General features: G+C 37.7%; 1 protein-coding gene across 3 annotated transcripts in view; it reads right to left on the bottom strand.

The window, feature by feature from the left end:
• LOC134851492 (outer dense fiber protein 2-like) overlaps positions 1–9,439 on the bottom strand; it is a 75,996-nt gene extending 66,557 nt beyond the window's left edge. For all 3 annotated transcript variants that reach the window (XM_063867610.1, XM_063867609.1, XM_063867611.1), the window contains exon 1: positions 9,425–9,439. The gene's annotated coding sequence lies outside the window, so the exon portion shown is untranslated. The remainder of the gene's footprint in view (positions 1–9,424) is intronic.
• Positions 9,440–23,574: the final 14,135 nt, after the last annotated feature.

Genomic DNA, 23,574 nt, shown 5'->3' with positions numbered 1-23,574 from the left:
TCGTTTTTCAGACATTTTCTCAGAAACTTCAGTCTATGTACAGATACTTGAACTTTTTTAAAGAATTTTAAATAGTCTAACACAATTTTCCAAGTTAGTTTCCTTTTCAAAATTTGTCTGAGCCAAACAGCAGGCAAAAGTACTGTGGTCATTGTTTTGCAGGCCACGAGTAATGAAACTCACAAGGCACAAAGCAAAACAAATCACACTCTTCTCACCCCTTTCTTTGAAGCGCAGACACTTCCTCTGCCCTCAGCTTCTGCTCACGTCTTGCTTTCGCCTTCCTCCTTGTCTGTGATGGTCTCTGTTGTTTGCCCCTGATATTGCCAATCAGCTCTGACAGCCTTTCTTTGTGTGCCACTACCAATCGCAGAGATTTCAGCTCCAAATCAGCACTCTGGTGCAGCTTCAAATACTCCTTGAGCTGCTCCGGGTTGTTTTGCTTGCTCTTGGAGAGTAGTCGTTTTGTAGCTGGAATAATGAGCACCCCTGTGCCGAGAAGCTGACTAAACAAGTCGGGCGTTCCTTCCCTTCTGCAATAAACGATCGCCAATATCTGCTGCTTCTTCGTCTTCAAATAGTTTGTCAGCTCCTCGACACCGGCTGGGCGATAGTTGTTTGTTCTGTGGCTGCTAATGGTGTTGTTCACCACGTCGTGCCACACAACCACTTTTTTCTCCTTCAGTGGACTGTCTTCCAGTAGTCGTCGGAGGTTCTTTCCTTGGTTCAGCAAGTTGTTATTAAGGGATAGGCCAGGAATTGCTGTAACAAGGCTCTCGTATTGCTTTTTTTCCCCTGTGTTAAGGGTGTTGATGCTGTGGTTAAGGGTGTTGATGCTAATGACTTCTAAAATTTTTGAGCTGATATTGTCTACTCGTACAAACTGTTTCCTGTTTTTCAAATAGTCATAGAGTACCTCTAACATGCAGCCTCCTATTCCTATAAGTGCAACTTTCTTAAGTAGATCAAAATGCGGAACTTTATCAAAGGCTTTTGCAAAGTCAGTGTAGAATGCTACAATTTCTGCGTTTGAGTCATTGTCAAGCGCTTCATATATTTCTTTCAGGAAAGAGAGCATGTTTATCAAAACTGATCTACCTTTAGTAAAACCGTGTTGATGTTTCGTCAAATACCAGGCAAAGTAAGGGTACAGGTCTTTGTATATACATTTTTCAAGGACTTTGCTGTCAATATTTAATAGCGATACTGGTCGATAGTTGTTCACCATTTTTCGGTCACCTTTTTTGTGAACAGGAGTAACTGCAGCTGTTTTCCATGAATCAGGTATTTTTCGTAGGCGTTTTACGTTTCTCAAAAGTTTGTTCATCGGTTTGCATATATTGCGGTTCGTTTTCTGAAAAAAGCTAGGTGGCAACCCATTTGGGCCGCGTGACTTTGTTACGTCCAGAGTTGATAAAATCTCACTTACTGTCTTTTTCGATATATCAAAATTCGTTAACAAGGGATTTTCAAATTGAATATCTCTAATACTAAAACTTTCTTTAGGATTAAAAACTGAATGAAAGAAGTCGTTTAGCATGTTGACTTGTTCGTTTGGATTTGTGCTTTCAACTTCATCTTTTATGAGTAACTTAGGAAGACTTGTATGTTTAATCAAGTTCTTTAGGTGTTTAAAAATTACATTAGTGTTCCGTGTTCTAAACAATTCCTCTTGGTAGTTTTTCGTGTCCAATTCCGATGGTTCAGTTACTAAATTTTCAAACAGTTTAACTTGTTGTCTTCTGTAGTTGGTCGGTTTGAGTATACATGATTGCCGTTTTGTTTGTAACTTTTTGATCAAATTTGAAGTGCTACTTGTTATCCAAGGTGGAAGTGATTTCCTATGTCTTGTTCTGAGAGGCACAAAACTCTTAATGATTTCATCCAAATATTGGGTGTACTCCTCATGCATTTTGTTAATGTTTGTGTGGCATACTGGTTCAAGTGGGTTCTCGTTTATAAAATTGTTTATTCCTTCAAAATCGGCATTTCCAAAACTTCTAAAATTTTCCAAGTATGGTTTCGGCTCTGATACCGTGCATTCAATAGACAACATTATGGCATTGTGATCTGAGCAGTCATAAATCTTGGAAACGTTAAAATCTTGTTCGGCACTTGTATAGCAATTCCGATAAAAGGCTACGTCTAGTATGTTCTTCACACATGTTGGGAAATCTATCGCCTGCCTAAAGAGTCCCTTTTCAAAAATTTGCAGTATTTGGTTTTCTTCCTCGTCAGTACTGGTGAGGGTGTTCCAGTTTGTTTCTGGGAAATTTAAATCCCCACATAAGAGAAGCGGTTTGTTTTTAGGAATGGCTTTGATCAGTTGTTCAAATTCATGCACTTTGTATCTGTAATTACTGTTTTTTGGCGGATTGTAGAATGAGCCAATTATCATTTCAGTTTGATGAAGTTTTATACTACATAGCACACATGAATCAGGAATGTCATGTTTGGTGGATAAGTCCTCGGTAATTATACTATTCTTGACAGCTATTAGGCTGCCTCCGTGACAGTTTTTACCACTCACAATAGCTCTATCAGATCTATAGATGTTATATTCACTTAGAAAAAGCTCTGATGATTGAATATTCTCGTTAAGCCAAGTTTCGCTTAAGCATATGACATTAAAATTTCCAACTGCAATTGCATTTGCTAGCTTAGTTCTTCTCTCTATGTTGATTAGGCTTCTAGTATTTAGTTGCAGAATGTTGAGGAATCCTAGTCAATGCTGGGGTTCCTGAACTTCAGTGTCAATAGTTACTTTCACACCATCATTGAACAATTCTAGATTCCTTATTTTCAGCTTTTCGCGAGGAACGCCTTCATCTAGTAGTTGTCTTCGTTTCTTAAGGACTTCGTTCTCTTTAATTGCACTCTCTTTGGTCAATGCTGGTAGCAGGTAGACCTCTTTTTCGACCAATTGTTCTCGCTTTTCTCGGCTTTTTGCTAGTACTAGTCGTGCTTCATGTTCGCTAGATACAGTTACCAGCAGTGTTCTTGGCTTCATTCGATTACGATCAAATTTTCCCAGTCGTGTTAGTTCTATTATTTTCGGCTTCACTCCAATTATGTCTAGTATTTCGTTTACTTCGTCATTTGTTGGGACAAGGTTTTCTCCTTTTGTTTTCTCAGGGTCCTCTTTGACCCCTTGTATCCTAAAACTTTGATTTATGTTGTGATCAGAGTTAGATCTGGCAGCATGTTGAGTGGTTTGAGCTTGATTTATCCGGGTGGTGGTTTCAGCAGCTACAACGGCACTATAAGTTTTTTCCACTTTATCGCATGTCGTTTTCATTGCATTTCCAATTTTTTGATCTACTAAATCGGTAAGTCTTCTTTCCATGCTTTTAAGGCTTTCAGTTACATCAATGTTTGAGAGCTTCTCGTCTATGTTGGCCAGGGTTTTGCATCTTATAAAGTTGTCTCGTTCATTATTTTGCACACAAGTATTACAAAGCAACATGACATTCGGCCCTAGTTCTTTTATTCCATTTACTACATATGTAGACACTTTGAAAAAGACTATAATGAATTAACCTCCAGTAATAGGAGAATTTGAACAGCGAAACTCATCTTGCTTAAGCGGGTGATTCCGGACCCACAGCGTTGAATCCATAAAAAAGTAACCCTTATTCCCAATTTTCTTTTTCCTCTATTTTTTGCAGTAAACAATCTTAGTGCTATTTTCATCGCATGCAGATAGTTCGACTGTGCTTTCCGGTGGAATGACACGTACTACCCGGACAGCAACATCAATGTGCCATGTTGAAGGCATAACTCCTGGTTATTGTCAAAAGTAGGGATCAAATGAAGTTTACAACAAATCAGGTCAGAAGTTAAATTTTCTCTGCTCCATCTCAACTAATCGCGTGTCACAAATGGCATGATATCACTCGCCAGGAAAGTTAACTTTAGTGATGATTCAATTCTTAGTGATTTGAGACCGTTAACTATGTTTTACTCTTAATTACTCTTTTTTCACATCTTTTTCTCAAATTGTTACTGTTGCTTTTGTCCAACATGAAATTAAAATTTCCAGCAGTTCACAGAAAAAAAATCATATTTAAGACTTTTGAAACTTTCAACGTTTCAAAAAATTGTGATGTATCGTCTCAAAACTGTTTTTTTTTAATGAATTTCAAAGTTTTTTTAACTTGCTAGTCAGTGTAAGAACAATTAGGATTTTTTTCACAGCTTTTTCTGCCTTTTGTTTTTTGATGTCGCCTCTATTGTGTTGCGATCAGTAGCGGATTTTTTTTGGGGGGGGGGGGGGCAACTTTTTGGTCGAAACTTTCCAAAAAGTGCCTAAATACGCCTTTTTTCAAACTTTGCCTGCGGCACAGAAAACTTAGTCAAATTAGTCTTTATAGTGCCTTGCGAGAGCTCGGAAAATCAAATCAATTTGGTCGACAAAATTTTTGAAAATTTTGTGAAAGTCCCCCCCCCCCGAGAAATTTTTAGATCCGCGCCTGGTTGCGATCCATGTCTCGTGGGACTACGGTTCATATCAATTGCTGTTTTTTGGAATAAAAGTTTTTTACGTCCATTGGGAATTCTTTTTTCTTTCGAGTCAAGTACTTTGTTTTCAACGATGCTTTATGCTGTTTAAAAATCTTAATGCCAGTTGTTTTCAGATTCATTTGAGCTTCCAGGAAGTGACACAGTCCAGAGTGAAATAGACCTGTTTTCATTAGCTAGGCCTTGCAATCTCGTAGGCTGCCCTCCTGTCGTCTTTATCGTAATATACTGACTATCGCTTCCCTCGTTCTTTGTACAATGTTACAAATAGAAGGTTTACATCACTGTTTGAGAGGGTATTCGCGAGAGCTAGTAATCTTTAGATCTTAAATTGTTAAAACTGTATATGCCTAAAATGCTAAACTAAATTAGAGTCAGAGAGATTAGAATTTTGATTGCATTTAAAATGGTTCTATGCAAACGAAAAAAAAATTCTATGCAGATTGTACACATTCAAGTTCGGACGAGTACCAGACATTTATTTATTTGATTTCATTGAACAACCGCAAAACTTCCATCACTCGGGAAAAATTGAGGAATGTAAATTGATAATGATCAAGCTGCACTTACAATTTTCTTAGGCAACGAAAACTTACAGCTAATAACGCTGAATGAGAATAAGTAAATTGAAGATAAGTGATTATGGAGTGAATCAGATTTTCAGAGCAAAAATGATTCGTTGGATATAATAATAATAATAAAAATAACAATGAATTCAGAGTTTAAACAAAGTATAAAATCAGGGGGGGCAAGCCCCGAAAGATAATTACAACTGTATCTGTTTATAGATGCATCGCTCGCAGTCGCACATGAGGCGCCAAGAGCCTGCATCAAGTTCGTTGTAGTTGTTCAGGAAGTGCGATCAGTAAAGATTTGTAAATAACATTTGTAAATTGATGTTTTATCGTCATTTAGAGTAATTTATTGTAAAAATCCTGACGATGCACATAGTTGCGAAAACGTTTGAAATTTACTTTTTAGCAAAAATTTCTTCAAAGATTTGTAAGTCTTTGTTTCAGGCCAGATGAAAAGAAATCGACTACGTGATTGAGTTTATTCACAAGTTTTGTAGCGATGTACCAAAAGTTTTTTCTACACTTCGCTTTATTTGTACTTCTTGTTTGGATGATATCATGAGTTGAGACCCTAGTACCGGTAAAGTTGATGAAGAATACATATTGTGACCAATCATAGTCGTATTTATCGGTGATGATGTCAGAAAACAAAAGTAGACTGTGCATTTCCATATAAAGAGATAATGGTAGCAGCTCTAGGAGATGAAGTTTTTCTTTGTAGCTCAGGTGTGTTGGGTAGTTGAGGATCCAGGAGGTTGATTTCCTTTGCACTGATTCAATAACTCTGAGGTCTCCTTTATTGAAGTACAAACACTGGGAGCCATAGGTCAATATTGGTACAATGTATCCACAATATAAAGCAGCTTTGAGTTTTTGGGTGATGTACGGCGAAGAGTTTCTTTTAATCATGTAGAAAGCTTTGATCGCTTTTTCACAGCGAGTTTTAGCGTGCGCATTCCAACCAAGCGTACTCTACATAATAATTCCCAAGTCTTTATGTTCATCCGTGACATCCACTGTATCATGGTTCATAAGAATATTGTATCTACTTTTCAGGCACAGCACTTTGCATTTCCCACTGTTGATTCGCATTTTATACTCTTCGCACCACTGCATAAGTGTATTGGCATCTAGTTGTAAGCTTGCGGGATCGCGGGATACAAATTTGTAATCATCAGCAAAATCGAACGGAGCAAAGTGGATGCCGTCGGGTAGGTCGTTAATATAAATCAAAAACAAAAGCGGACCCAGGATAGAGATTCCTCTTATAGAGATGGTATAGAGATTCCTCTTGGTGTATAGAGATTCCTCTTTGTGTTCGATGGCTCAGGTAGCTTTCAATCAACTGGAGAAGTTTTCCTCGAATCCCGATGTTGTATAGTTTGGCTAGAAGCTTTCTGTGACAAACTTTGTCGAACGCCTTTTCAAAGTCTATATATAGCACGTGCAAATCAGTTGAATTTTCGTCTAAGCCACTGTAGACGTTATCGAGGAAACTCAGCATCTGTAAAACTGCAGATCTTTTAGGCCGAAACCCGTACTGAGAACATTTTAATGTAGGACGGAAGTGTTGATAGAGGGCGTCGAATATGATTCTTTCGAAGACTTTTGAAAGTGCTGGAAGAAGTGTTATAGGCCTGTAGTTTGAGACATTTTGTTTGTCGCCCCCTTTGTGGACGGGGGTGGTTAGTCCGTAGTTCCACTGCTCAGGAAAGACTCCTTTGTTCTTACAGGTTCGCATTAGGAGGGTCATTGATTTGACGTTAGATATATTCTTCAGTAGGATGTTTGGTATACCATCGCATCCTCGGGCTTTGGCCAAAGACAGTTTCGAGACTACATTGCTGACTATTTGGTCGTTGATTGTGATTGACCCCAATTTGCTCGCAGGTTCAGATTCAAGATCGTATATAGCAGTAGTAGTTTCTGGAGGAGAGAACACGCTATGGAAATAGCGATTGAGGAGGTTGGCTTTGTCAGCATCGCTGGAAGCTGAAATGCTTCCCCACTTTAGAAAAGGAGTTTTTTGGTGGCTGCGTCTTATGCTTCTGAAATATTTGTGCATTTTGGAGAAATTCCGATCCATTAATGTTTTGCTTTCGAATTCAGTCTGATCGAGCCTCAGTTGTTCACGTACTTTTTCTTCAGTGATGTTTGTTTTCGTTTCATTTGGCTTGTTGGCTTTACGTAGTGTGCTGAGTTTTTTCATAAGATGTGACGCCTCGTCCGATGCCCAGGGGGGCAGGTTACGGTGGTGTTTATTGATGGGCGGAATGTGTTTCGATACTGTACTATACAACCACTCATACCATGAAGTCAAGAGGACATCCACATTGCTGTAGCAGTAGCCAGTGAAAGGACTGTTGATAATTTCTATTCCGATGAGATCCCAGTGAGCCTTATGGTATGAGAACACGTTGAAGTCCAGATCGATTAGTTGACGGGCTGGTGGCTTTGGAGGAGCATATTGAACTTGTAAGAGGATTGAGTACGGCTGATGGTCGGAGCACTTCTTGAAATCTACTGACTGTGAAATCTACATAGTCAACTGCCGTATGGATTATAGGCGAGGTATCGTTGATGAGGAAGACATCCAGCATGCAGGAGTTGTTTGCCAAAGTTTGTTGATAGTTGAATTGAACCAAGAGTTCCAGGAGCTCGGATTCGTATGTTTCTGTTGAGACCATGGTTGACCAATCGGTATGTTTCAGGTTTATATCACCAGCAATGATAACGTGCTCGCAATTGTGTTCCATTTTGTAGTGTTGCAGTAGTAGCAGGAGGTGTTTGAAAGTGCTCACGTTGAGTCTATAGGAGCTCCCGTCAGGAGCTGAATAGACACAACAGAACAGTAGTGGACTGGTTGTAGGTGAGGACTGTACCAGTGAGGCAACGCAATCAGGAATATCTGATGTGTCGAGATGAGTCGACGAGTAGGGGTGTCGGATAGCCAACAGAACGCCACCATATTTGGTGGAACTGTTGGCAGTATGCGCTCGGTCCGTTGTATAGATAGTAAAATCAGTGAGAAATAAGGCGCTGTTAGGCACGTGACTAGTTAGCCAGGTCTCAGTTATACAAAGAATATGAAAGTCTGAACTAGTTGAGGTGTTGGCGAAAGCCATTATTCGCTTAATGTCCAACAAACTTCGAGCATTGTATACAAGAACGGACATTTGGAGGCCCTGTTCAGTCATTTGGATTCTGATTCGGACTCTGTGTCTTCGGTAGGAGCAGGCAGACTGGTCCAAACTTTGTTTATTTTCTTTTCTAGCACAAGGTTTCTCAGTCTGATGCTACTGGGCTCTGCACCCCCATTGATCATTACTCGCCGTTGCTGCAGCAGGAGGTTCTCTTTTTCAAATTCACTTGTTGTTAGTTCGGGAGACACAAACACTTTTTTGTCGTAATGCTTAAGTTTCGATAAAGAAAGAAAGATGAGTCTTCGGTCGCAAGCATCGTTTACTCTCGCCATTATGGTTCGATCTTTGCCTTTAATATGATTGCCCATTCTCTTGATATCTGATGCTTGGCATGCCAGGCCCAGGTGCGAAAAGATTTTGTTCACTTCTACTTGATCCGCCTTGAAGCGCAAGGCGGGATCTCTGTTGACCAATTCAGGAATTCCTCTTATTCGGATACCAATGAGTGCGTTGCCAGTAGATTTTTTCTGTACGTCTTGCTTTGTCGCAGCCACCAAAGGGTGTGGGGCTGCGCTAGTAGCGAGGGTGTTGGTGAGGACCTCAGAATATTTCTTCAGTTCAACTTCGGTTTGCGTTTTGAGAGAGTTTTCAGCTTTTTCTATTTGTTTTTGAATTGCTTCTATAGCAGAAGATTGCCTGGAAACCACAGAAATAACCAAGTCTCGTTTGCCATTGCTGGAGCATTGATTACACATCCGGAGGACGTTATTTCTTACTTCTTTTAACTCTTTTAGTAATGTTTCTGAGAACCCAGTGCATTTCAGGGTCCAGAGCATTGAATTTCCACAAGTCAAACAAACAAACAGTTCAACTCCGTCCGCTAGCGTATGGTTGCATGTGTTGCAATTAGGATTCATATTGGCTGAGCGATGTAGTTCAGTTGGTAGCGCGTCTATCCTTCGGTCGAGAGGTCCGGTGTTCAAATCACACCAACGCCGTTTTTTTTTGGAGAACGACGATGAGCGGAATGAATATTGGTGAATAGTAGATGCAATATGATGAATAGATGCAATATGATGCAATTTGCTTCACACTCCGAATGTCCGGGTACGCTGTTCGCAGTGGCCAGTTTTGTAAGTCAAGCGGTTTGGTTGTCGGTGGCCTCGGCCATTTCTCTGAAACTATTTAATAAGTTTATCATAACATTTTCTTATAGGGCTGTATGGTTATACAAAGAACTCTAAGAAGGCAATTAATGAAAATTTGTGTAGTAACAAAACAATCTAACAAAAACAACAAAAAAGAAAATTAAACTATTTAAACAAAAAAGTTTACTGAGACTAGTATTTAATTCCCTCCGTTCGTTGTACTTATGAAAAAAAAAATAGAAAATTATAGAGAATCCATGCAAGACATTTCGATCTAAAATGTTTCGTGTTTCAAACGTTTCGTGATTTTTGCTAACACGAGTTGTCAAAGTTGTTAAAGTTTTTGCAAAAGTTTTGAGGTATTGTAACAAAGTATTGAAGTATTGACTGGGTTTGGTAATGGAAATTGTATTGATGATTCAGTTCGGTATTGGTATTGTGGCATTGGTATTGGAATTGAACTCCCTGCTGACTTTCTGCACCGGTTTGCAATATCCACAGTTGCATATAAAAGCCCAGAAACATAAGTTGACTTCAGAGTAATCTTTTAAGAAGTAATTCCCGTATAATTTTGTCAGTTATGGTTTTTCAATTTGTTCGAGGTTGATATTTCCTTTTTCGTATTGCATGCAATAAAAGACTTTTTTCCAAAAATTTTCATCAGCTTTTATTGTTCGAGTTTTTGTTATCGATATTACATCTTTTTGTCTTGTGTATAAAAGATTGTCATTGGGTTTCGTATTCGACTTTATCGGTAGTTTGATTTTGTAGCTGCCTTTCAAAATTGATACTAGCATTAACAAATCATGTAGTTCAAAGCATTACGATTATGGAAGTAGTTTCAGCTCAGTTAGTCTTTGTTTATAGCTTTTATCCCAATTGTCCATTGTTCAGATAGTTGCTTTCCTATAGACACGTTCTATTTCTTTACTTTCAGTTTTGTTCGAGAACCAAGCTGGTGATGCATAACTTATTACAGGTATTACATATCCTACGTACGCATTGAGTTTAGTGTTTTAAGCTGCAAGAGAGATGTTTCTTTTCAGGAAGTAGTATGCTTTCCAAGCTTTATAAGTCCTTTTACTCGGTTGTTTTGTTTTCAACGTGAAGTCATGCTTCACGCCTTATTTCTGTTTTATTGGTAAGATAAAGCATTTGCCCTCGTTTGATTTCATTTTATTAGTTTTGCACCAATCTTCTTTTTTTGTTTGATCATCGATGTTACAAGCTTGAAAACATCCGCATAACCCAAACGGCTCATGTTCTGTCATTTCTTTTCTTAGGTCCTTCACATATATTATAAAAAGTAGCGAGCCGGATTAGGAACCTTGAAGTACTCCACTAGTGACAGATACTATTTCAGAAATGCATTCATTTATTTTAACATACTGTTGGCGGTCAGATAAGCAACTGGCATCTGTTTTAAGAAAATTACCTCCAAAGTCTATTTTTTTTAAATTTTTTGGAGCAGCAAGTTGTGTGATATCAAAAGCTTTTTGAAATCAAATTATAACACAAATATTTCATTTTCCTTTCCATCGTATTCTTTGTATAAAAGGTCTGTGATGTTTGTTTTCGTTTCATTTGGCTTCTTGGCTTTACGTAGTGTGCTGAGTTTTTTCATAAGATGTGACGCCTCGCCCGATGCCCAGGGGGGCAGGTTACGGCGGTGTTTATTGATGGGCGGAATGTGTTTCGATACTGTACTATACAACCACTCATACCATGAAGTCAAGAGGACATCCACATTGCTGTAGCAGTAGCCAGTGAAAGGACTGTTGATAATTTATATTCCGATGAGATCCCAGTGAGCCTTATGGTATGAGAACACGTTGAAGTCCAGATCGATTAGTTGACGGGCTGGTGGCTTTGGAGGAGCATATTGAACTTGTAAGAGGATTGAGTACGGCTGATGGTCGGAGCACTTCTTGAAATCTACTGAGTGTGAAATCTACATAGTCAACTGCCGTATGAATTATAGGCGAGGTATCGTTGATGAGGAAGACATCCAGCATGCAGGAGTTGTTTGCCAAAGTTTGTTGATAGTTGAATTGAACCAAGAGTTCCAGGAGCTCGGATTCGTATGTTTCTGTTGAGACCATGGTTGACCAATCGGTATGTTTCAGGTTTATATCACCAGCAATGATAACGTGCTCGCAATTGTGTTCCATTTTGTAGTGTTGCAGTAGTAGCAGGAGGTGTTTGAAAAAGCTCACGTTGAGTCTATAGGAGCTCCCGTCAGGAGCTGAATAGACACAACAGAACAGTAGTGGACTGGTTGTAGGTGAGGACTGTACCAGTGAGGCAACGCAATCAGGAATATCTGATGTGTCGAGATGAGTCGACGAGTAGGGGTGTCGGATAGCCAACAGAACGCCACCATATTTGGTGGAACTGTTGGCAGTATGCGCTCGGTCCGTTGTATAGATAGTAAAATCAGTGAGAAATAAGGCGCTGTTAGGCACGTGACTAGTTAGCCAGGTCTCAGTTATACAAAGAATATGAAAGTCTGAACTAGTTGAGGTGTTGGCGAAAGCCATTATTCGCTTAATGTCCAACAAACTTCGAGCATTGTATACAAGAACGGACATTTGGAGGCCCTGTTTAGTCATTTGGATTCTGATTCGGACTCTGTGTCTTCGGTAGGAGCAGGCAGACTGGTCCAAACTTTGTTTATTTTCTTTTCTAGCACAAGGTTTCTCAGTCTGATGCTACTGGGCTCTGCACCCCCATTGATCATTACTCGCCGTTGCTGCAGCAGGAGGTTCTCTTTTTCAAATTCTTTTGTTGTTAGTTCGGGAGACACAAACACTTTTTTGTCGTAATGCTTAAGTTTCGATAAAGAAAGAAAGATGAGTCTTCGGTCGCAAGCATCGTTTACTCTCGCCATTATGGTTCGATCTTTGCCTTTAATATGATTGCCCATTCTCTTGATATCTGATGCTTGGCATGCCAGGCCCAGGTGCGAAAAGATTTTGTTCACTTCTACTTGATCCGCCTTGAAGCGCAAGGCGGGATCTCTGTTGACCAATTCAGGAATTCCTCTTATTCGGATACCAATGAGTGCGTTGCCAGTAGATTTTTTCTGTACGTCTTGCTTTGTCGCAGCCACCAAAGGGTGTGGGGCTGCGCTAGTAGCGAGGGTGTTGGTGAGGACCTCAGAATATTTCTTCAGTTCAACTTCGGTTTGCGTTTTGAGAGAGTTTTCAGCTTTTTCTATTTGTTTTTGAATTGCTTCTATAGCAGAAGATTGCCTGGAAACCACAGAAATAACCAAGTCTCGTTTGCCATTGCTGGAGCATTGATTACACATCAGGAGGACGTTATTTCTTACTTCTTTTAACTCTTTTAGTAATGTTTCTGAGAACCCAGTGCATTTCAGGGTCCAGAGCATTGAATTTCCACAAGTCAAACCAACAAACAGTTCAACTCCGTCCGCTAGCGTATGGTTGCATGTGTTGCACTTAGGATTCATATTGGCTGAGCGATGTAGTTCAGTTGGTAGCGCGTCTATCCTTCGGTCGAGAGGTCCGGTGTTCAAATCACACCAACGCCGTTTTTTTTTTGGAGAACGACGATGAGCGGAATGAATATTGGTGAATAGTAGATGCAATATGATGAATAGATGCAATATGATGCAATTTGCTTCACATTCCGAATGTCCGGGTACGCTGTTCGCAGTGGCCAGTTTTGTAAGTCAAGCGGTTTGGTTGTCGGTGGCCTCGGCCATTTCTCTGAAACTATTTAATAAGTTTATCATAACATTTTCTTATAGGGCTGTATGGTTATACAAAGAACTCTAAGAAGGCAATTAATGAAAATTTGTGTAGTAACAAAACAATCTAACAAAAACAACAAAAAAGAAAATTAAACTATTTAAACAAAAAAGTTTACTGAGACTAGTATTTAATTCCCTCCGTTCGTTGTACTTATGAAAAAAAAAATAGAAAATTATAGAGAATCCATGCAAGACATTTCGATCTAAAATGTTTCGTGTTTCAAACGTTTCGTGATTTTTGCTAACACGAGTTGTCAAAGTTGTTAAAGTTTTTGCAAAAGTTTTGAGGTATTGTAACAAAGTATTGAAGTATTGACTGGGTTTGGTAATGGAAATTGTATTGATGATTCAGTTCGGTATTGGTATTGTGGCATTGGTATTGGAATTGAACTCCCTGCTGACTTTCTGCACCGGTTTGCAATATCCACAGTTGCATATAAAAGCCCAGAAACATAAGTTGACTTCAGAGTAATCTTTTAAGAAGTAATTCCCGTATAATTTTGTCAGTTATGGTTTTTCAATTTGTTCGAGGTTGATATTTCCTTTTTCGTATTGCATGCAATAAAAGACTTTTTTCCAAAAATTTTTATCAGCTTTTATTGTTCGAGTTTTTGTTATCGATATTACATCTTTTTGTCTTGTGTATAAAAGATTGTCATTGGGTTTCGTATTCGACTTTATCGGTAGTTTGATTTTGTAGCTGCCTTTCAAAATTGATACTAGCATTAACAAATCATGTAGTTCAAAGCATTACGATTATGGAAGTAGTTTCAGCTCAGTTAGTCTTTGTTTATAGCTTTTATCCCAATTGTCCATTGTTCAGATAGTTGCTTTCCTATAGACACGTTCTATTTCTTTACTTTCAGTTTTGTTCGAGAACCAAGCTGGTGATGCATAACTTATTACAGGTATTACATATCCTACGTACGCATTGAGTTTAGTGTTTTAAGCTGCAAGAGAGATGTTTCTTTTCAGGAAGTAGTATGCTTTCCAAGCTTTATAAGTCCTTTTACTCGGTTGTTTTGTTTTCAACGTGAAGTCATGCTTCACGCCTTATTTCTGTTTTATTGGTAAGATAAAGCATTTGCCCTCGTTTGATTTCATTTTATTAGTTTTGCACCAATCTTCTTTTTTTGTTTGATCATCGATGTTACAAGCTTGAAAACATCCGCATAACCCAAACGGCTCATGTTCTGTCATTTCTTTTCTTAGGTCCTTCACATATATTAGAAAAAGTAGCGAGCCGGATTAGGAACCTTGAAGTACTCCACTAGTGACAGATACTATTTCAGAAATGCATTCATTTATTTTAACATACTGTTGGCGGTCAGATAAGCAACTGGCATCTGTTTTAAGAAAATTACCTCCAAAGTCTATTTTTTTAAATTTTTTGGAGCAGCAAGTTGTGTGATATCAAAAGCTTTTTGAAATCAAATTATAACACAAATATTTCGTTTTCCTTTCCATCGTATTCTTTGTATAAAAGGTCTGAAAACAAAAGTAGTTGAGTATCACCTGACTGATGTCTTCTAAATCCTGTTTTTCCAGGATTTTTGATATGCTGCATAAAATAGTTATAGGTCGATACTATTCAAGCATTGGTCTGTACTGGTCCTTAAATATTGATATCACGTCACTTACCTTCTAATAGGATGGAAAGAAGCCTGTATTATGGGCAGATTTGAAAATCAGTAATAATGATCTGGACAAAGGTGTTAGATTTTTGAGCACTGTGCTTCCTATCCGGTCTGGGCCAAACGCTTTGTTAGCTTGTAGCCTTGTCAAAACTTTTGTTATATTCATATCTTTTATCTCGAATTTGGTAAATCTTTGCCTATCGTAAGAACTTTTGCTATTTGATTAGTTTCAGGGAACACATTGGAAGAGAAACTACTAAAAAACTTATATTATCGCTCGTCCTCAATTGTTTTCTGTTTTCTGTAAGTCGTACTCATGGGGTAACCTGCTTCTTTTTGTGCATCGATTTGAGAAATCGTAGAATCTTGAAGATCGTAGAATCTTCGACTTCGAAAAATTATACTTTCAATTTCTGCTTGATCTTCGTTTAGCGACGTTTTCAGTCTCTTCTCCATTTTCATAAGTTTGATAAAACTATTGAGAGAAGATTTTTTGATATTTTCCGTTTAAAAATTGATATCATTTTAAAGAGGTGTGAGGACTCTTTCCCAACCATGGAGGGAGATTCGATCTGTGTGGGGTTATTTGGGGAACATTTTTGGTTAAAATTCGATTTTAACAAGTTCATCAACGCTACTGTAGCAATAGGGACCAAAAAGGTAATCTTCTTAGTATTGGTTTAGGTCTTTTCCTTCTACCTTGTTAAAAGCGAACTTTTTTTGCTTAGTTTCTGCTTCTAGTTGCAGTGCAACAACAAAGGCTTCGTGGTCCGAGTTGAAGATTTTTGTTATATTCATTGTCACAAGATCGATTATTGATTATGTTTGGATTGTTTGTTAAAAACACATCATACTGGTTGAACTTTTTTTGTTTGAGGGACTCGTGAAAATTTAATTCCGACAGACACTCAAGAATTTTGTTTTCATATTCATTCTGCGAATCTAATGTCTTCCATTAGTGCACTCGAAATTCATATCTTCCGTGAGTATGACTGATTTACATTATTTCGGTCCTGCTGTCCGGAGGAATCTACAAAACATTCGATCAACATAGAATTTAGGAGTCCTCACCAAATTTTCTGCGCGGGCAACAAGGGTTAAAGTACTCGGCTATTGTTGATTTGCATTGACTTCCGAAAAATTTGTCACCAGTGGTTTCATTGCCTATGAGGAAGTTCCAGGCCTATTGTCTAAATGATTGAGATCGAGAACTCAAAAACGAGAGCTGCTCTGATCGAGGATTTTGTTTCTTTGCGTTTTTCTAAGTTAAAATTCAAGTGACTTGGCCGTTTTTGGGATGCTGCAGTAGGAGCAGGAGCGCAGCGAGTCGGAGATCATCTCGGTTGTTTCGGCCATTAGAACTTGCCTCTGGGCCAATTGAGAGTCCGCATCAGATAGTTTTATCTCCGTGTCCTTCGCGTCCACAATCGCAGTTTGAATTTGCACCTTGGTATTCGGAGGAAACTAACAAAACATTTGAACACCATAGAATTTAGGAGGGCCAACTTTTCTGCGCGGGCAACAAGGGTTAAAGTATTCGTCAATTGTTGATTTGGTTTGACTTCCGAGGATTTGTGACCAGTGGTCTCGTTACCTATGTGGATGTTCCAGGCCCATTGTCCAATTGATTGAGACCGAGAACTCAGAAGCGAGAGCTACTCTGATCGAGGATTATGTTTCTTCTGGTTTTCTAAGAGATCCAAGCTAAATTTAGAATCAATGGCCCACAGGGTAATTAGGTTTTTGCCTTTTTTGAGGTTTCGTAGTCCAAAATCTGAAAGGAAGTATGTAACAATCGCCGGGAAGTACATACCGACGGAAATAAAGCTAGGTTATAAAACAACTGGCTAGCGTCTAAACACAGCTTCACATGCTTAAACCCGTGTATACCAAGCCAATTCAATTAAAGGTACATTAACATCGGTTTGACAAAGTCACTATTTGAGGCTATCGGCTAACTCGCGCAAATTAACTTAGTTGCATGCGGAAAATGTAATATCATGGATGGGTCTCAGTATCCCCAAACAACTAGGTCTCTCCTACAAACAGGGCTAGTACTCACTTGTTAATATAACCAATAATTTTGTTCAGTAGATAAAAAATTATCATGTTCTTCGGAGATGGATCAACCCTCTCCTTCAAATCGTAGCTTTTTCTTTTCCGAAAATGAAACTGATGTTAAATTAAATTCAACTCATGATTTTCCGGGAAGTTGAAAATTGTTAAAAATCAGTTCACAGTCTTTCCCTAGACCCTTCCGGAATCCTGAATCCGCACGAAGAGCTGTTTTCTTGTCGATCAGGAAGGGTAGCAAAATCCTTTCAAAAGCCCTCCTGATTCTAGGGAATCGGTTCGTAACGATTATAGCTGTACAATTGTTATAACTTCTGCCGTAAATATCATTGACTATATATCTTTACACGCCTTGTTTATATCAGCAAAAATCGTCGTTCTGTTTTTGGCGCTTTTCCAATTGTCTCGAACTTTCAAGGACGTGAAATGTTTTTAATTTCTAACCACTTTTTCAAAAAATAACTACCAGTCAAAACTCATCACTCCCAATTCGTTCAATTTGTGAACAAGCACGTTAATTGCTGAAATCAACCAATCGTACGCCAAAACTGCATGCATTTTAATATCAATCTGGTCGAATGTCACAATATCTCTTTAAATAGTTATGGGAGTCCTGCATCCAATTGGTATCTTTCCTTGGAGTGCAAAATATACTATTGAAAAATTTTGATTTAAAAAAGGGAAAGTAAAACTTTCACTGAAAAATCCTGCTTTCTTTCCGTCAGAGTTCAGGTTTTCCAAAGGTTTTCTGATTGAAAATTTATAAGGAAATTCCGACGAGCTAACTATATTGCCTGCGACTTCTCGATAATATGCTGCCCCGTTTTTCCTATCGGACATGTTTAGTGTTTAGTAGGAGTTTAATTCTGGATGAAGGTCTTATCATTGCTGGTTTTTAATGGAGCTCGTTTGATGTCTGAGGCCGAAGGGTCCGATTCATAGCCTTCTTCAAAAAGATATTTGTTTTTTTTGCGACGAGAGTGACTAAATAGCGATCCCCTACTTAATCGTATTTTGTCCAACACGCTGCTCTGGAGTCCGATATGTTGATTCGCCTTAATCAAAACAAGTTTTTGTGTTTTTTTTCTACAAGTTATTTCCAGAGGAGGTTTTTGGGTTTGCGATTGTTTCTCGAAAAAGGAGTGCAGTTTTTTCCGATTGCATCGTACGTCCTAGGTTGCAACTGCTTTTAGACAAGGCATCGTTAATTAGATGTTTTGGAGGTTCCGATGACATAGTGAATAGTTATCTTTTAATCCCGTGAACCAATTTTTTTTACCAATGTTTTTTGAGTGGCTAAATCTTGTCATATGAAGCAAAAAACGTAATTTTTACAAAAAATTTTTGGGAATGCCCAAAATATGTATATAATTTTGAGGGAATCAATTTAGAATAATTGGCCAGCTAATTTTGCTGGAAGAAATTTAGAAAATCTATCGATGCAAAGAAGAATGTATTTTTGATTACGCCAGTCAATATCCAACAGAGCAGTGATTTCAAATCAATCTCTTCATTAACTTCCCACAGGGTAAGAATTGATTTTACATTAAGTGAAGAAACAAAAGCTTTCAAGTTTTTACCGACTTTGATGCAATTGGAACACAGTTTTCCCCGTTTCACCGTGCCGTGTTACCAGTACAGAGGATTCAAATGAGACCACCATGCGCTTTCAAAAGGGAGTTTCACTCTATACTCTCGAGGATGCGTTTTGTGCACTGCCCTTTTGACTTCAAGTGGAACAACTGGTTTGTTGTCCGGTTACAAAATTCCGTTGGAAGTATGGAAGTTTCGACAAAATTGATGTAATTATTTGCCAAACTTTGTGCAATGTAAGTGTTTTTTTGTAATCAATTGGCTTTATAATACGTCTTCTTCTGGTATTAATGACACAGAGTTTTGGTGCTAAGAAGCAAACTGAATGCCGATAGAGATTTTGGTAATTTTAACAATTTTCGGATTTTTTCTTCAAAAAAAAATGTTACGTCTCCGGACGTTCAACATTTTAAGAGACGTGAAAGCTTAGGGAATTAAATTTAACAAAAGCTGGCAACTTAAAAATACACTTTTTTCATTATTTAAATGGAATCAATTGGAATTTTTAATTTATCGGCATTGATCGATAGAGAAAAAACTATTGGTAAAAAGAATTATGGAAAGAGCGACATTCCGAAAATTTAAGGTAATGCAATTCGGAACGGATATGTTTATAAACTCAAACAATCAACGCGGAACAAACAACCTGCAGGAGAGAACTGATAAACTTCTCTCCTCATTTTGAAAAATTTGAAAGTTGCGAATTGTGGGCTTACAGATTGGTGATATTTACAATATTATAATTCAATGGACTAAAATTAGGTTTCTAACTTTTTTCACTGTAGCAACTACAAACGCTTAGTCAAAATCTAAAATTGGTGTTGGTTTTCCAATTTGAGTTTTAGAATCTATGTCTGTGAAGTCTATATTTATCCAACTTTTTTAAAATTAAAATTAAGATCTGTAGAGTAATGCTGCTAGTACTCCCAAAAATTCAAGTTCGTTTGTTGAAAAGTTCACTTCCTGTGCTCAAAAATCTATTTGGAGATGTGACTGTTTTCCAATCACTCCCGTGGTGTTGCTCTAGGGAAGCGCTTAAATGACAAAGAGAGGCGTCTTTTATCTCAATCACTAAAAGTTTGAAGTCCCATTGTGTAATCTGCTTTCGTCTAGAGCTAGTTTTTAAGATATATCTTTTGTACTCTTTTTTTACAATAAGACTTATTTATGAAGAGGTCTTCATTATAGCGTTAAAATTTTTTCGATAACCTTTATAGTTTTTCTTCAGATAACCTGATACCTTTCTTCAGTTGTTTCCTTCAGGGTCAGAACGTGTCTATATGTTTGAAACTGAGTAATCATCGTTTTCGCTTAGACCAGCTTCTGTGCAGGCGTTAATTATGCCCCAACTTCTATCAGGTTATTTACATGATTATATGGCGAAAACTTGTTAGAGGAATGTACAAGATAGTTAACAGAATTAAAGGTATTGATAATAATAAAGTTTTTCCTTTCAATTAATGATTTTCTGTAAAACGCTTTTAAGCTTACAAGATTTACAGTGTACATCTTTTGCGGGCTTCGATTGTTTTTTCAGATTTTATAAGTGAGTCTCCTCTTTTGAAGTTTAGCTGAGGTTCCTGTTTCATGTAAATTTTTCGAAGGACTTTGAATCTATGATTTCGAGTTTTTCAAACGTTCGACATCTTCAGGTTGTTCAAAATACGTGTCTCATCTGTCCCGGCTACGTTGAGTGAATCTAGTGGAGCGAATGCTTATGTTATCAAAATCCCTGTATGTCGTAGTTTTTCATGTGGTTTATAAAGTATCAAGAATTCATTCGTCTTCACCACTGGAGATGTCGCACTTTTTCTTTTCAGCTAAGGCTCTTTAAAAATGTTCCAATTTTACCTTAACATGTTGTCTTCTGTTTGACAGTGTTTTTTGTTTGAAAATGACATTCGGTTTACATATGAAGGAAAGATTGAAATATTACCAGAACTCATGAAATTTAATCCGGAGGATTTTCAACTTCTTGAAGTTTTAAGCGAAAATTCTAAACCTCCAATCTGCAAGGTAGATCATGGATCTGATTTTGTATCAACTTATTTTCTCATACCTGCGAATTTGCTCATTCTGTTTTTGATTAACACCTTTTTTGTTGTCTATCTTCTTTTCTAGTCCAGGTTTCTTACTTGGCTTGCTGTTCAATCCTGATTTTTGTTACTTTCCGGGGCTTCTATTTTTGCCGAGGTGGTCGTTTTCCGGTCCGGAGAATATATCAGCTTGTTGATGTTTTTGTTTTCTTTGGCTTGGAACATGTCCCGCCAGCTTGCCATAGATTAGGAGAGTCGCGATCGCTATAATGAAGGTGATCCCCTCATGCCAGATTTGTTAATTGACTGCGCCTTTATAAAATGATAAAATATTATAACCCTGAAAAACTAAACTCAACAAAAAAGATAAAAATTAAGGTTGCATTAAGCACTGTTCTAGAAAAATAAACAATGAAAAACACCAGATCACTCCGTTGGAGTGCACGCAATCAACGTCAGACCAGTACCAAAGACCTATATAAATGATTTAAAAGAACAATAACAACACTAGGTTACGGAAGGTTATCTCAATGGCGCTTCAAGAGGTGATTAAGCTCGAGTTAAAACCTTTCTTGAAATTCGTGTTTCTTGGCGCTTGAGCCTCAATAACATTAGAGGTTTTTCTCAAGACTAGATGACATAAGTGAACAATTGCTATACCGTGTAATTAAATTAGCAACAAGACTTCTCGTATCAGGGCGAAACCTTAAGTTTTCTGACCACATTTTAATTAATATGGAGTGGTTTGAAAATCTATTTGATGAAATTTTTCAAAAAAAAACTGAAAGCACGCTGTGTAAATTAAAAGCTATATACTTTGTATAGAGCAAAGTAATAAATCGACCAAGGAGCGCGCCTCAGCCTAATTTGGAACGATTTCTAAGATGGATTAAAATTCCGCTGACACATTATTAGCACGAAGCATATCGCGCGTTTATTGTCCCAAATTTGAAATCTTTAAGACCCCAAAACGTTACAAAAAACGATTACAAGTAAAAAAATTATTCAGAGCTCAAGACAACAAAACTTTCAGAATGACATAAAAAAAACTCTGTTAAAATTGATAGTTAAAAATTCCAATTTTGTCTTGAGACGAATAGCACCCGAGCGCAAATATTCCGTCATTTTATTTGAAAATAATCGGAACAAAAAATCAATAAAATGATCGATTTCCCGAAGTATTGATTTTTTCGAACTAATGTAAAATTGAATGAGTCAAACCCGAAATGATTTCAGCCTTATTTATTAATCGACCATAACAGCAGACTTTTATTTGCCCTGTTTAATTTTGAGTGAACTTTGTTTCTGAAAAGAGGCATCCAAAAACAATTATCTGAAATTTTTTATTGCACTGACAAAGCATGCAAAAATCAACAATGCCTGAAAGCGGTTTTATGATCAATAGCATTGAAAACTTGCCTGACCCTCCCATTTTGAACGTAGTTTTGATTGTAATTTTCTTACCAAGTACTGAATTTATTTAAAGCTCGCAAGTAGTTCTGGAGCTGTGTGTCTCGACGATAACTCTTACACCATTTAAAACTTCAAAAAGAGTAAAAACGCCACAAAAGACTGCACCTGTTGCATCAGTTCCTAGCTCTCTTTGTTCATTGTTGTAAATCAGAACAAGAATAATCGGAGACTGTTGAATTAAAACCCCCTGACAAGGAATATCATTAGTTGGCATGACTAGGTGCAGAAAAACATAAGCAGCCGCATCATCAACAACTTTTGGTCCACTTGTAAAAGAGCTTACACTGTATACTCAGCTGTCAACTAAGAGTAGCCAATTCTTTTGTAAACTGGCGACGGGAAAGGAACGCTAGACTTATTTGAAAACAATCTGATCCAGATATACTTACTATTGGGTTAAAAAAGTTAAAATGAAAAGCAAAAGATCACAAAGCGAATCAACAATTACCATGAGCTCCATCAGAGTAAAAAAGCAAGAGCTGAAATAACTATGGATTCGGATTTTGCATAGTATGAAAGCCAACTGAGACCTGTCGCAGAAAAAGGTAAAGGGCAAAGGTAAGGCATCAGGCAAAATCTGAGGACGGCCAGGAAGCAACGTCATAACCAAGCATAGAGTGGGTTTGTGTCACTGTCATTATGCCATCAAATTTTCAAAAATTTCATCTAGGGCGAAAAAGTACCCGGGAAAAATGAGCTAAATTAGAAACTGGTTTTCTCGAAACAAAGTATTTGGAAAAAGTCGAGCTACTAGACAAAAATTTCCGAGCAGGTTATATCTAAAAACATCAATTTGATATTGCTAGATTTTTTCCGGGGCAAGCGTTGCCCTGATAAAGTTATTAAGTATTGAGACGATTTAAGTTTTAAGTATAAGGGCACCAAAACTTTTGGTTGAGAAAAAATCGATGGCATGGATTTTACAATCCACTTTTTCTCCTTTCCGCTAAGCGACATGAAATTAAGCAAGCTTAAATACAACATTACAACTACCTTGGTAAGACTTTTTAGAAATCTGAAAATCAGAAAAACAGAACCATTGAATGGTAACGAGGGTTCATCATATCAAATTGACCAAATGATTACATGAAAAGATGCCAAACAAAAGTTACGACTGGTTTTTTTCTTGCTCAGAAACACAATTTTTATCGCAAAACTTTTCTTCATGATTTTGGCATTAGTCTCAAAGGTTGCATTTTTTTATAAACTGATTCTGATTTTTTCGAAACCAGGGCACTTTTGGAAACCAAGGTACTTAATCAAGGTATAATCATTTCAACTAGTAACAAGAAAATTGGATAACGAGGCCCTAAAACAGAAATTTGTGAAGCTGCGAAACAATGGTGGATTAGTTCCAGTTTTGTTCAAGCTCTCGTTCTCCTCGATTAGGAACGAAAACTCATCACATACTTATGACTACGATTACATAATTAAAAGAAGCTTCTCGCACCGAGCGCCCATGAATCATAATCGATTATATTGTCAAAAAATGGTCAGTATCTATAAAATTACAAATTAATCGATTATAGTCCATTAAAAATGGATTTTAATCCTAATATTTTTTATGTCAATATAATCCATTATAATCGATTAAAAT

The sequence above is a fragment of the Symsagittifera roscoffensis genome, chromosome 7 (assembly GCF_963678635.1).
Source record: "Symsagittifera roscoffensis chromosome 7, txSymRosc1.1, whole genome shotgun sequence".
Taxonomy (NCBI): domain Eukaryota; kingdom Metazoa; phylum Xenacoelomorpha; order Acoela; family Convolutidae; genus Symsagittifera; species Symsagittifera roscoffensis.
Note: the sequence above shows the minus strand (reverse complement) of the source record. Positions and strands in the feature narration are given on the sequence as shown.